This window comes from Oryctolagus cuniculus, chromosome 12 (assembly GCF_051225735.1).
Source record: "Oryctolagus cuniculus isolate XC-2025 breed Fujian yellow rabbit chromosome 12, ASM5122573v1, whole genome shotgun sequence".
NCBI classification, from domain to species: Eukaryota; Metazoa; Chordata; class Mammalia; order Lagomorpha; family Leporidae; genus Oryctolagus; species Oryctolagus cuniculus.
The window spans coordinates 22,524,956-22,539,008 of NC_142878.1; the positions used below are offsets into that span (position 1 = coordinate 22,524,956).

The following is a 14,053-nucleotide window of genomic DNA, read 5'->3' on the forward strand; positions in this document are numbered from 1 at the left end:
GCTGATGGCCTGGGAAATCAGCAGACGATGGCGCTAACATTTGGGACCCTGCATCCATGTGGGAGACCCAGAATATGCGCTTGGCTCCTGCCTTTGGATTTGCCCAGTTCCTGTCATTGCACCCATCTGGAAAGTGAACCATCGGATGGAAGATTTCTTTCTCTTTCTGTCTTTCCCTTTCTCTCTGTAACTTTCTTTCTTTTAAAAGACAGATTTGTTTGTTTGTTTGTTTGTTTATTTGAAAGTCAGAGTTACACAGAGAGAGAGGAGAGTCAGAGAGAGAGAGAAAGGTCTTCCCTCTGATGGTTCACTCCCCAGTTGGCCGCAACAGCCGGAACTGTGCTGATCCGAAGCCAGGAGCCAGGAGCTTCTTCCAGGTCTCCCAAGTGGGTGCAGGGGCCCAAGCACTTGGGCCATCTTCTACTGCTTTCCCAAGGCATAGCAGAGAACTGGATCAGAAGTGGAGCAGCCGGGCCTCGAACCGGCGCCCATATGGGATGCTGGCGCTTCAGGCCAGGCCATTAACCCGCTGCGCCAAAGCGCCGGCCACAATTCTGTTTTTCAAATAAATAAATTTTAAAAAATGAGAGAGAGAATTTCTCATGATGAGAAGCATCCTGCTGGAAAAAATCTAAAAAAAAAAAATTATCCTGCTGTAGATGTATTGAAGTTCAAGTCCTGCCTGCAGTTATCTTGGTGGACCAGACTGAATGACTTTGTGGTCCTTATATGACCTCTGTTACCCATCCCTGATGTGGATACAAGTATTCAGAATAGAAATATGATTTTGATCAGGGCTATATTTTAAAAAATTGAAGAACTTAGTTTTTTTAATTTTAAATATTTATTTATTTATTTGAAAGGCAGAATTAGAGAGAGAGAGAGAGAGGCTGAGAGAAAGAGAGAAAGAGAGAGGTCTTCCATCCATTGGTTCAGTCCCCAAATGGCTGAAGTGGCTGGAGCGGGGCCGATCTGAAGCCAGGATCCTGGAACTTCGTCCTGGTGCAGGGGCCCAAAGACTTGGACCATATTCCACTGCTTTCCTATAGCAGAGAGCTGGATCAGAAGTGAAACAGCCAGGACTCGAACCAGCATCCGTATGAGATATTGGCACTGCAGGCATCATCTTTACCTGCTATGCCACAGCGTCAGCCCCCAGAATTTACTGTTTGGTTCCTTTTATTGTTTTTGTGTATGTAGCTTTTTATAGGAGAAGGAAAAATAATCCAAGGAATTTAAAAAATAGGAAAGAGAAGCTACTCTTAAATTACTGTATCTTTTAAAAATGTGAAATGACTAATGAAGTCTACATAGCAATTTTTATTTAACGATATCTAAAGATTTAGATAAAGCCTTCATGTGTTTTTTTTGAACATTAAAGCATATTCGTAAGTGAAGGGTTTAATTTTTATCAAAGTTATGGTAGCTACTTGATAGTCATACAGTATGAAATCCTCTGGAAAAAAAATTACTTTTAGTTAGCATGTGTTGGATCTTGGGTATTTACAGGAAATGTTTCCATTTAAGATCATTGATACATTAATAGCTACCAGGCACATTTTATGACAGGGCCTAAGTTTGTTCTCTTTTGAACAGCTAGGAAAGATGTTTTTAAAGTAAGCACTTAGATTTGCCTGGATCTGAGTTATAAAGCAAGGGTCTTAACTCCAAATGCCTCTGAAATCTAACTGTGCCCTGGAGTGAATTCCCCAGAGATGACCAAAGCATCTTCCACTCAATTTCTCCCTGAGTCTCTGGTACTCTGGTGTTGTTTTTCTTGAAAATAGTGAGGGGGTGTAGGTTGTAGTCCTGGGTGTCCCTCCACATCCCTGAGTGTGATTTGTGGATAGTCTGATTTTGCTTCCGTAGTCCTGCAGAGAAGTTGCTAATCACTAGTCCCTGCAGTACTGTCTTGAAGCTCTGTGCTCATTCTGAGTCTGAGGTTTGCCCGGCATCCTCTAGTGGCCATTAGGAGGCCTCTAGGAATTGGGGAGATCTGAAAAGGTGGTGAAAATAGGAAGGCATTCTTAAGAACAGGTGAGTGCCGGAGCATTCTTGAGAGCAGGTGACCTGAATCTTTGGTCTTCCAGTGTGTAGCTAAAGCCCCCTAGTGGCCAGGTGACCCCAGTCAGGTGCCAGGTGCCAGGTGCCCCCTCTTTGGAGAACAAGGATCCTAATTGCAGCCCTAGCCCTTCCTCTCTCCACCTCTCTCTGAACCACGGGAGAAAAAACTGTTGCGTTCCCACTGCAGCCTGCTTCTCTGGCTTCAGAACTTCTCGAGGAGTCCTGGCCGTGGCGCCAGCAGGTTCCTCCGAAGGGTGAAGGCGGCGATCTCAGCAGCTGGGAGGAAGGTAGGTCACTGAAGCCATTAACCGGCTTTTTAAAGTGGCAGGTGATATTCCTACTGCCAGTGCAGACTGGAGACCTCGTTAACTTGCCGAAAGCTGTGAGCTGGGGCTCCCGAGGTAGCTTCCTGGCTTTAGGGATCTTCGCCTGCCTGCACCGGCCCCGCTGCAGGGAATGGGGTCCAGACTTCCTCTGCACCTTCTCATAGGAATATGTCAGAAGCACAGTAATGCAGCTCATAGAGTCACACTCACGTGAGGGACTTGTAGAATCAAATGACCCCCAGCTGAGTCTCTGCACTGCAGACCCCTGAGCCATCTCCTGTCCCCTGCAAGAACCCAGTGTTCTGTGCCTGTCTAGCCCCATTGGGCATTCAGGAATAGGGGACAAGGAAGCGTGCCTCTTCGGTGCGCTCAGTGATGAGCAGGGCACCTGGCACATCACAGGGGCTCACCGAGTCTTTGGTACAAATGCAAGTGATCAAATCAAGTTGATCTGAAGTATGTTTGCTTCTGAGGAACCTCTAAGCTGTAAAGATGCACTCCACTAAGCTCCTAGAGTAAGATGCTTTCTGCTGTGTGTGAGCTATGGACACAGCAGCATGCTGGGCACTAGGGGTGATGGAAAGAAGTCCTAGGTAGAATTAATTCCTGTTCCCAGGGAAGAAGCCCCATGGCCCCTGTGATTTCAAGTCACTGTCCAAGCCCTGCCAGGCCTCTTGGCTCTGCTTCCCTATCTGCTCACTGCTCCTCCTTTTAGCCCCCTTCTCCCCTCCTTCTCTCTGCACCATTCCAAGGTACCTGGCTCTTGCTGAGATCCCCAAGTTGAGAATTCAACAGTCGTGTTTCAGCCCTCAGGCCTCAATTTCCCCTCTGGGAGCATTCACTTTCTCGGCCCTACTCTTGGCTCCTTCCCACCTTTCTGACTGCCTCCCTTGGCTTCCCAAGGCCAAGTGTTGGCTTTTCTCTGAGTTCTACTTTGGACTTTCTTTCCTCAAGTCACTTTTCTGGTTCTTTTAATCACAGATGTACATTGGAAGCATCTGGGGAGATGCATTTTATTTATTTATTTTTAAAGATTTATTTTCTTTTTTGAGAGGTAGAGTTACAGACAGTGGGAGAGAGAGAGAGAGAGAGGTCTTCCTTCCGATGGTCCACTTCCCGATTGGCCGCAACAGCCGGAGCTGCACCAATCCAATGCCAGGAGCCAGGAGCTTCTTCCGGGTCTCCCGCATGGGTGCAGGGGCCCAAGGACCTGGGCCATCTTCTACTGCTTTCCCAGGCCATAGCAGAGAGCTGGATTGGAAGAGGAGCAGCTGGGACTAGAACCTGCGCCCATATTGGATGTGCTGGCGCTGCAGGTGGAGGATTAACCCACTGTACCACAGCGCCAGGGCAGATGTATTTTTTTTTTTTTAAGCTACCAATATCCAGATCCTAGACATTCTGATTTATTGGGTCTCTCCTGTTTGTATTTTGGAACAGGAAACGCCACAGGTGGTGTTTAATAAGAGCCCTTGTTAAGAAGCAGGGCTTTCGTCTCTGTGCGACTGCATCCTCTCCTATGGCTTCCACTTGCTGATGGTTTCCATATCTAAAATTTTACCCCAGAGCTGGCTCTGAATACCCAATCACTGAACACAGATGCATTCTTGGGTGGCCCAGAGGCTTCACGTAAAACTCAACATGTCTTACAAGAAACCATGACTTATTTGTGCGGATCTGCTTGCTTGTTTTCCTGTCTTTTCCATTCCCTGTAATGACATTGTTGTTTGGATGAGGGCACTTCAAAAAGTCTGTGGAAAAATGCAACTAAAATTTATCTTGGTGCAAACAATTGAAAGGCATACATACTTAAATACTACACATTTTCTGTGAACTCTTAATACTTATCATAAGCATGCACATCAAAATTATTTTCACCAAATAAATTTACCCTTTTATTTAAAAAAAAAAAGATTTATTTAGTTGAAAGACAAAGTGACAGAGAGAGAGAAGAGAAAGACAGAAAGAAAGAGATCTTCCCTTTGCTGGTTCACTCCCCAAATTTGGCCAGGCCAAATCTAGGAGCCTGGAACTCCATCTGGGTTTCCCACATTGGTGGCAGCAGCCCAAGCACTTGGGCCATCTTCTGCTGCCTTCCCGGGTGCATTAGCAAGGAGCTGGATTGGAAGCAGAGCAGCCAAGACTAAAGCGGGCCTTCCAACATAGGATGTTGGTGTCACAGCCTGCTACTTAACCTGCTGCTCCATGATGGCAGCCCCATAGATTTCAATTCCATCTTCCACGACTTTTTGTAAGAACTCTTGTACATTCATAAAACAAGACCTTCTCCCTCTTCATGCTCTACACCTGATGAGGCACCAGGTTCTCACCAAGCCTGCCTCCCAAAAGTGCAATTGCTGAGAAGCAACCGTTTTTTGCCACCAAGAAAGAGGGACAATTTCAGATACTCAATGAAATGTTTATCAGCTGTGTCCACCCTTCTCCACTTTAGTGATAGCGTCTTGGTGCAAGGACTGATTCCTGGGATGGGTGAAAGACCTTTCCTGCTGGCCTCTCCTCGTCTTCTCTCTCCCTTCCTTCTTCCATACTCTACACTGTCTTCACATTGACTTTGTATTTTAATGCAAATTTATAACATCAGACCTTTCAATAGGCCCTCTGCACTTTCCATAAAGTCCAAAATACTAGATGTTTTAAGTCTCATGGTAGTCTTTTTGCCTCTGCAGCTTCATTCTAAGCAGTTTTTTTTTTTTCTTCTTCTATTTACTTCAGTGGTCAAATCTCACTGGCTGGGGTGGGTATTTGGAATAGTAGTTAAGTTGTGACTTGGGATTCCCACGTCCCACATTGGATGCCTGGGTTCAAGTCCTAGTTTCTACCTCCCATCCAGCTTCCTGCTAACACGTACCCTGAGAAGCAGCAGGTGATGACTCAAGTACTTGGGTCCCTGCTGTTCACATGGGAGACCTGGATGGATTTTCTGGTTCTTGGCTTTAGCCTGACCTAGCTTGGCTATTGTGGGTGTTTGGGGAGTGAACCAGCAGATGGGAGATCCCCCTCTCTCCATTCCCCCTGCTTTCAAATAAAAAAGAAAGTCTCACTGAGCATCTTTCAGTTCCTCTGGGTTCAGAGACTCTGTCCATCAATCTCCTTGGCCTGATATGTTCCTCACCACGTTTTGTTGCAATTCACTTCTCACCTTAAACTTTGTTTGCTCTGGAAGCCTTGCCTTCTGCTCCCTTCTGGGTGATAGTCCCTGCCCTAGTAGCCAGAAACTGTAATACTAACGCCATTATTCATTATATAAATTGCTCTGCATTTACTTAATTTTAATTTATTTCCTTTGCCTTAGTATCCATAACTTCTGGAACAATGCGTTACACCCAGTAAACTATGACTATATGTGCATTGAATGTGTGAGTAAGATACAAGAACAAATACTGGAAAGTATTTTGGAGGCATCATAAGTAGAAGCAGGAACTGAGCACAGTGGAGGTTGGAAGAGAAAGAGATTATCGTGGGCTTTTCATGGAAAATTTCACACAGAAAGTGGTGTTTTTCTAGGTCCTTGGGTAATGGTGGGGTTTTCCCTGGATGAAGAATGGCATCCTGGATGGTGGGAAAGCCAGCAGTACAAGCATTAATCTAGAAAACAGTAGAGAAAACTAGAAGAATAATAAGTGACCTAGTGGGCTGGAGAGTGAGAGATGTACTATCGAGGTTCTAAGTGATCAAGCTGGCAGATTCCTAGGTAGGGGACCACATGCTGGAAAACCTAAGGAGTTTACATTTTTCATTTGCATTTGTGATCCAATCAGTGATCTGGAGAGAACTGACCTGGCCCTAGTGTGCGGGGAAAGCTTTGGGCACTGAAAACCCAGGTAGCAAGATTGCAGTGAACTTCGCAAGCGAGAATGAACCAGAACTCAGTTATTACAGCGAGGATGGAAGGGGAGGTGGAGGTGAGCTGAGTTCACAGATACTGCATTGTTGGAGCTGGTGACGGATTCCATGGAAGGGCAACGTGACCCCTAGGTACAAACACTTCAAGAAAGGCAGTGCCTTGGCAAACAATGTGTGGAATAGCCACGAGTTAGAATTTGAGGGAGGAATGAATGATTGTATGGAGGGTCCATTCTGCCAGAGCTGCAGCAGTTCATCAGGCAGAGACGTTACCCAAGATTCCCTGCTCCTGTCCCCTCTGTTGCATATTCCTGCTTGTAAGCAGTTATTGAGGTGTTGTGTAAGCTGATTTTGCAACTAGCGATTTTAAAATAGAAGAGGGATGTGGGGTTATTTTTTTTTTCATTTTTAAAGCATTTTCATTCTTTTCTTTTCCCAGGCAGTTGTTATGGTTCAATCCACTTCACAGGTATGCCTCAGGCTTGCAAATGACTATTTCACATTTCCTATGTAAACTAGTGACTCAGTGTGTTGCTTTAGAACCAGCTATGTGTGGTTTTGCTTCACTTGAGGAATTCGGTAAAGAACATACTTCATGTCAGCAGAAGCCCTCGTAAATCTGTAGAGAGAAGGACGCTCGCACAGCCTCCTTTATAATCACAAGGCTGCATGCACGTGGTTTCCTTTTCCTTGTGGAGAAGCTCTAGAGTTCTTTCTAATACCCTGGACAAAGCTTATTCCTGTTTAACAGCTGATTTGGGAAGGGGCAACCTTGTCATCCTGTTCTTGAATTTGCTCTTGAAGATTGAGAAATAATTGAAGGAGAAAGTAAAGTTCCAGGAGTTGTTAATTTGCTTTGTCTGTCAGAGGTATGCGTGTTCCCTCTAGACTCTGTACTCTGGGGAAGCCTGCCAGAAAAAACAAACAAGGCGACACGGCATGACACAGTTTCCCTGAGCAATGGCTGAGCTTCTGTAGCGGCCTCTGTGGGTATAAACTATGTGTCCCGGGATAGAAACTCTTCCAGAAGCACAGAAACATAGAAGAGGTAGAGAATAGAGATCATTTTTTTGGGAATTGTAGTTGTAAAAGAACATTTCTACTATTACTGTTTCAGCTTGGCTAGAGATGAGGCTTTAAAAATACTTCTGTCCACAGCATCTTTAGACTGTGTATGTTTTGGCTCAGAAATTGGGATTAGGGAGATTAAGTGAAAGGAGATAAATATTAAGGAGAAGGCCCCAGATGGAAGGGTTTCTGCAGAAAACACCTGCTCAGCTTGGCATAATGGACTCAGCGGCCTGGTAGAACCTCTGCTTGCATATTTTGGTTGGGCTGATGACCATTGGTTGCTTTTGTGCCATGGAAAGAATGAAGCTTTTTTTTTTTTTTTCTGAGTGGTACACTTGCTGTTTCTCTAAAGAGTCCTTGGTGGAGTGGGCACTTGACCTGGTGGTCAGGTCGCTAGTTGGGATGCCCACGTCCCGTACGAGAGTGCCCGGGTTTGAAGCCTGGCTGTGCTCCTGATGCCTGCTTTGTGTAAATATGCGCCCTAGGAGGCAACAGCGGATGGCTTAAGTAGATGAGTCCCTTCCACCCACATGGGAGACCTGGATGGAGTTCCTGGCTCCTGTCTTCAACCTGGCTCAACCCTAGTTGTTGCAGACATTTGGGGAATGAACCAGCAGTTGGGAGATTTTCCTCTTTCTTTGTCTCTCAAATAAATATATATATTTTTAAAATCCTTGCCTTTCTGCTGTCTAGTATCCTCTTTTAGTGAACTTGGGAAGATTCTTGGATATGCATAATGTTTGAAACATACTTACCTGCCGCTGTGGCATAGCAGGTAAAGCTGCGGCTTGCGGTGCCAGCATCCCATATGGGCACCAGTTCAAGTCCTGGCTGCTCCACTTCCGATCCAGCTCTCTGCTGTGGCCTGAGAAAGCAGTGGAGGATGGCCCAAGTGCTTGAGATCTTGCAGCCATGTGGGAGACCCAGAAGAAACTCCTGGCTCTTGGCTTCGGATCAGTGCAGCTCCAGCCATTGCCACCATTTGGGGAGTGAACCAGTGGCTAGAAGACCTTTCTCTCTCTCTGCCTCTCCTTCTCTCTGTGTGTAACTCTGACTTTCCAATAAATAAATAAATAAAAATAGTTTTTAAAAAAGGAAACATATTTAGGACTTTTAAGATTCATTTTCTGTATATTATTCTTCAAAGTGTATATCCCAAATACAAACCATTTGTATCAACATAGGGACATTCACTTAATATTATTTATTTATTTATTTATTTTTATTTTTTGACAGGCAGAGTGGACAGTGAGAGAGAGAGAGACAGAGAGAAAGGTCTTCCTTTGCCGTTGGTTCACCCTCCAATGGCCGCCGCGGCTGGTGCACAGCGCTGATCCGATGGCAGGAGCCAGGTGCTTCTCCTGGTCTCCCATGGGGTGCAGGGCCCAAGCACTTAGGCCATCCTCCACTGCACTCCCTGGCCACAGCAGAGAGCTGGCCTGGAAGAAGGGCAACCGGGACAGAATCCGGCGCCCCGACCAGGACTAGAACCCGGTGTGCCAGCGCCGCAAGGTGGAGGATTAGCCTAGTGAGCCGCGCCGGCCTGATATTCTTAACATTTAAAAAAAATTTGAGAGGCTAAGAGGCAGAAGGAGGGTGAGAGTGAAAGAGAAAGGGAGAAAAGAGTGCTTTTATCCATGGAGTCATTCTCTAAATGCCTGAAACAGCCCATGACTGGGACAGAAGTTAGGAGCCAGGAAGTCAATCTTGGTCTCCCAAGTGGTGGCAGGAACCCAGTCGCCTCAGCCATCACTGCTGCCTGCTCGGGTCTGTGTTAGTAGGAAACTGGGGTCAGGAATCAGAAACCTGGCGTCTAATCCAGGGACTCGGATGTGGAAGGATGTGGGTGACATCATGTATGCAACACCACTTTGTTTTTCAAAAATTTATTTATTGATATATTTATGGGGGGTAGTGCTCCCATTTGCTGGCTCACTCTGCAAATTCCTGTAACTGTGGGCTCTGCAGGGTGGGGTTGCATGTGAGGGGATGCAAAGCTGCAAGCAGGAACACTATCCGAGCCTCCCACATGGCTGGCAGGAAGGCAAACACATGAGTCACTACTGCTATCTCCCAGGCTCTGCCTTAGTAGAAAGCTGGCGTAATGAGCCAGAGCCGAGAAATTAAACCCTGGTCTTCTGATACGGGGTAGGAGTCTTCACTGCTAAGCTATAACATTTGCCTCCACTAAGTGCCTTTCGAGTCTTGTTAACCAGGTTTTTGCTTTATTGATGGCCTGAATAATACCTGTGTGTGTGTACACCTAATAGACTCATGGCTGAGTTTTGTCTCATTTTGTATAAGATTTTAGAAGACTTTTGAGACGATTCGTCATGCATCGTAATCAATGCATAGGGACTGGGTGTCCCAGAGTGCACAGGTCTTGGAATTAAGGTTGCCACCGTTGGGTTAATAGCAGCCTGAATGGTCCCTGTGGCCTGAGATTTTCATTTGCAGTTTGGTGAGCCGAGCTGGAGAACATTGCCCCTTTAATTTATGACACTTCCTTGGAAGGAAAAGCTGAACGTATAGATTTAAGGTCAGAATTCGGCTTCAGAATACTTTCCATAGCAGTTGAAGAGGTAGCAGAGCAAAACTTTGTTCTGTGGCAAACACATTCGCAGGCTCACAGAGCAGTCCTCTGTCTCTTGCTTCAACACAAACCCGGCTGCACCCCAGGACCCTGTCTGCCGGGGGCCTCCCCAGTGCAGGCTGCTTGCCCAGGTCCCGTTTTGCTCCCCCACTTTCCTCACATGCTCACAAGAGCCCTGTTCCTCTGAGGCCATCTCCACCCATCACTGTCGGTACCTCCTCCTTCTGACCACTTTTCTGTCCCCTCCCACTGATGCTCACTGAAGCCTCTGGCATTCTTCCAGCAACTATTTGTTTTTCTCCTTTTTTCCTAACAAGATAGAAAAGATGTCCTTGCTTCTGCCTACGATCGATCCCTACTCCTGAGCTCCAGATCCCACCCTCGCTGGCCTCCTTTCAGCCCACTGATTTTATCTACTTAACACCTCTCACGTTTTGTCCATGTCTCCATGCTGACTGCTCGCTCTGAACTCACGCCACCTCAGTCTTGCACAATCTGTCTGCTTCCCATCTGTCTGCCTGCACACAGCAGTGCCTTTCCCCAGGCCTTCCATCTTCAAAAAGGCAGAGTGCACTTTCCAAGATGTAAACCCGCGCATTTCGCTCTGTCCCTTCCATCCCTGGGGTCCCCTTGCTTGTCATAGTAAGGTCCCAACTCTGCAGGCCAGTATGCAGGGCATTGCATGACCTGGCCATGACTCAGCTCTAGAAATAAAGAGCAAATTATTTCTTTGTAAATTAAGTAGTAATATGGATGAATGAATTATAGTTAAAAATTGTCTTTAAAAATAATTCCCATCATATGCACAACCTGAATCATGGAATCCAGAGAGAATTTTGAAGTTGATGAAACTTTGTATTGGTAGGCTAAAACTGTTCCTGACCTTTGCAAAATCTCTAAGAACCCATATACTTTTTTCTTTTTGTATAATTTTTTTATTTATTTGAAAGGCAGAGTTTTACACACACACACACACACACACACACACAGCAGACAGAGACAGAGAGAGGTCTTCCATTTGCTGGTTCACTCCCTGAATGGCCGTGACGTCTGGAACTGGGCCAGGCTGAAGCCAGGTGCCAGGAGCTTCTTCCACGTTTCCCACATGGGTGCAGAGGCCCAAGGACCTAGGCCATCTTCTACTGCTTTCCCAGGCTCATTAGCAGGGAACTGGATCAGAAGTAGAGCAGCTGGGACTTGAACCGGGGCCCACGTGCCTTTCTGCAGGTCATGGCTTTAACCCACTGCACCACAGGACGGGCCCCTACTTTTTCTTTTGGATTCCGATGGATGCATCTTTTCACCAGGAAATATGATTCATGGAAGAGATAATTTGGAAAATGCTTTTGATGATGAGAAATTGCCTGTGCAAGGCCCATGTTCAATCTTTGCCTATTTCCTAAGCAGTAAGGTGGTGACAAAACTATCAGACCACCTCCATGAGAATTTGTGAAACATGACTAATAAAAATCACAGGCTATTAAGATGCCTTGCAAACAGTCTTGTCTCCATAATGTATGATGACTTATGAGTCTTTTGAAACTGTTTTTGATCACTGAGGTTAGCCCTTATGTAACTTAAGAAAGAATAATCAGATACACGTTGGTGATATTTCCTGCTTCTCAGTGTACATGATGTGATAGATGATGTCAAAATAAGACCATGAAATTGGAAAGAAGATCGGCTAATATTTAGCATTCATGAATATCGTTTTGTTTTCACAACTCTTTCCAAACCTCAACTAATTAATTTCTAAACATCTCAGAGGAAGGTGGTGATTATCTGTTTTATAGATGGGTAGAGACTGTAGTTAGTTGTTGAATGCCTGGCATAGCACCGGGGGCGGGCGCTGCGGCTGTGCAGTGCAGCAGCCTCGTACTCCTCTCAGCAGTGGATCTGATTGTTGACTGCATGGATCCTCGTGCTTTGGTCTTTACTGACTGGAAAGTTGAAGCTCACATGTTCTGTGATTCACGTGGACTTCGTGGGCCCCTCCAATAAACTCAGTTCATGGAAACTTCTTTTTGAAAGAGGCTGAGGAAATATGTGAAAATGTGATGTATCAGGAAATTCTTATGCTCCAACGTTTGGGTGGTGATAACCGATGACCCGTGTGGCTTCTGGTGATGAAACCTAAGTGTTTAATGCTAGGTGTTAACTGAGAGGTCACTTGCCCTGCCCAGTGCAAGGTGATGAATTATAAACTTCTAGAAAGCACAGATGATGGTGTAATTCCTTTGTACCTGCAAATTGAGGATGACAGGTTCGACGGGTTGTTCACAATCCTCCTGATTGCTTGCATTCCTTGATTTACATAACTGATACAGTCCCCTAAAGTTTATGTAAATAGAGTCATATCTTTAAAAAACCAGGGAATCTTTTATTTTTTTTTTAAAGATTTATTTATTTATTTTGAAAGGCAAAGTTACAGAGAGGCAGAGGCAGAGAGAGGTCTCCTATCTGTTAGTTCACTCCCCAGATGGCTGGAACGGCCAGAGCTGTGCTGATCTGAAGCCTGGAGCCTGGAGCTTCTACAGGTCTTCCACGTGGGTGCAGGGGCCCAAGGACATGGGCCATCTTCTGCTTTCCCAGGCCACAAGCAGAGACCTGGTTTGGAAGTGGAACAACCAGGACTCTAACCAGCTCCCATATGGGATGCTGGCACTGCAGGCCCTGGGCTTTACCAACTACAACCACAGAGCTGGCCCCCAGGGAATCTTTTAAAAGATCCTTGTTTTGAATGCATTTGAAAGTCAACTCAACTAATATGATATAGGTGATTCTGCATTTAATCTGTTATGCAAATTTGGCTTTTCAAAGAAGTGGGTTTTTAAAAGCAGAGGCTTTGGGGACTGGTGCTGTAGCTCAGTGGGTTAATCCTCTGCCAGTGGTGCCAGCATTCCATCTGCTCTTCTTCCAATCCAGCTCTCTGCTGTGGCCTGGGAAAGCAGCAGAAGATGGCCCAAGTCCTTAGGCCCCTGCACTTGTGTGGGAGATCTGGAAGAAGGTCCTGGCTCCTGGCTTTAGATTGGGGCAGGTCTGGCGTTTGCAGATATTTGGGGAGTGAACCAGCAGATGGAAGACCTCTCTTTCCCCCTCTCTCTCACTGTCTCTACCTCTCAAATAAATAAATAAAATCTTTAAAAATAAAAGGAAAAAAAATAAAAGCAGAGGCTTTCTGTGAAATTGTCTCAAAATGAAGGGATGCTGCTAACACATCTTGGAAGGTGGCAGGGCCCTGTGAAGAATGTGATCATTGAAGACAACAGACTCGGATTGCAGTATGGATTCTGTCACTGAATAGGCTAGTTTTCTTTGGTTAGTTTTACCCACAAATTCTATCATTTTAATAGCAATTTTTTAAAAAAATATCTATTTATTTGAGAGGTAGAATTATATATAGAGAAAGAGACAGAGAGAGTGGTCTTCCATTCACTAGTTCATTCCCCTAATGGCTGCATCAGCCAGAGCTGGACTGATCAGAAGCCAGGAGCCAGGAGCCTTTTCCTGATCTCCCATGTGGGTACAAGGGCTCAAGCCCTTGGGCCATCCTCCACTGCCTTCTCAGGCCATAGCAGAGAGCTGGATCAGAAGAGGAGCAGAAGGGACATGAACAGGCACCCATATGAAATGCTGGTGCCTAGCCTACTATGCCACAGCACAAACCCCATGGAAAAAAATTTTTTTGCCCCAGAAATCTTTTATTTAAACATTTCATAATTACAACTTTAGGAACATGGTGATTCCTCCCACCATACCTGCCCTGCCACCCACTCTCCAACTCCTCTTCCTTCTCCTTCTCCTATTTCCACTCTTATTTTTTACTTAGATCTATTTTTATTTAACTTTATACATATATGATTAACTTTTAGGTACACTATTATCATAGGTCAGGTAGAACAGATGGTATTTGTCCCTTTAGGACTGGCTTATTTCACTAAGTATGATGCTTTCCAGTTTCATCCATTCAAATGACTGGATTTCTTTTCTTTTTTCTTTTTTTTTTTTTTTTGACAGGCAGAGTGGACAGTGAGAGAGAGAGACAGAGAGAAAGGTCTTCCTTTGCCGTTGGTTCACCCTCCAATGGCCGCCGCGGCCGGCGCGCTGCGGCCAGCGCACCGCGCTGATCCGATGG

General features: G+C 45.6%; 1 long non-coding RNA gene across 1 annotated transcript in view; it reads left to right on the plus strand.

The window, feature by feature from the left end:
• The first annotated feature begins 2,157 nt into the window (after nucleotides 1-2,157).
• LOC103351253 (uncharacterized) overlaps nucleotides 2,158-14,053 on the plus strand; it is a 338,339-nt gene continuing 326,443 nt past the window's right edge. The window contains exon 1 of the long non-coding RNA XR_016217340.1: nucleotides 2,158-2,351. This is a non-coding gene — a long non-coding RNA (uncharacterized LOC103351253). The remainder of the gene's footprint in view (nucleotides 2,352-14,053) is intronic.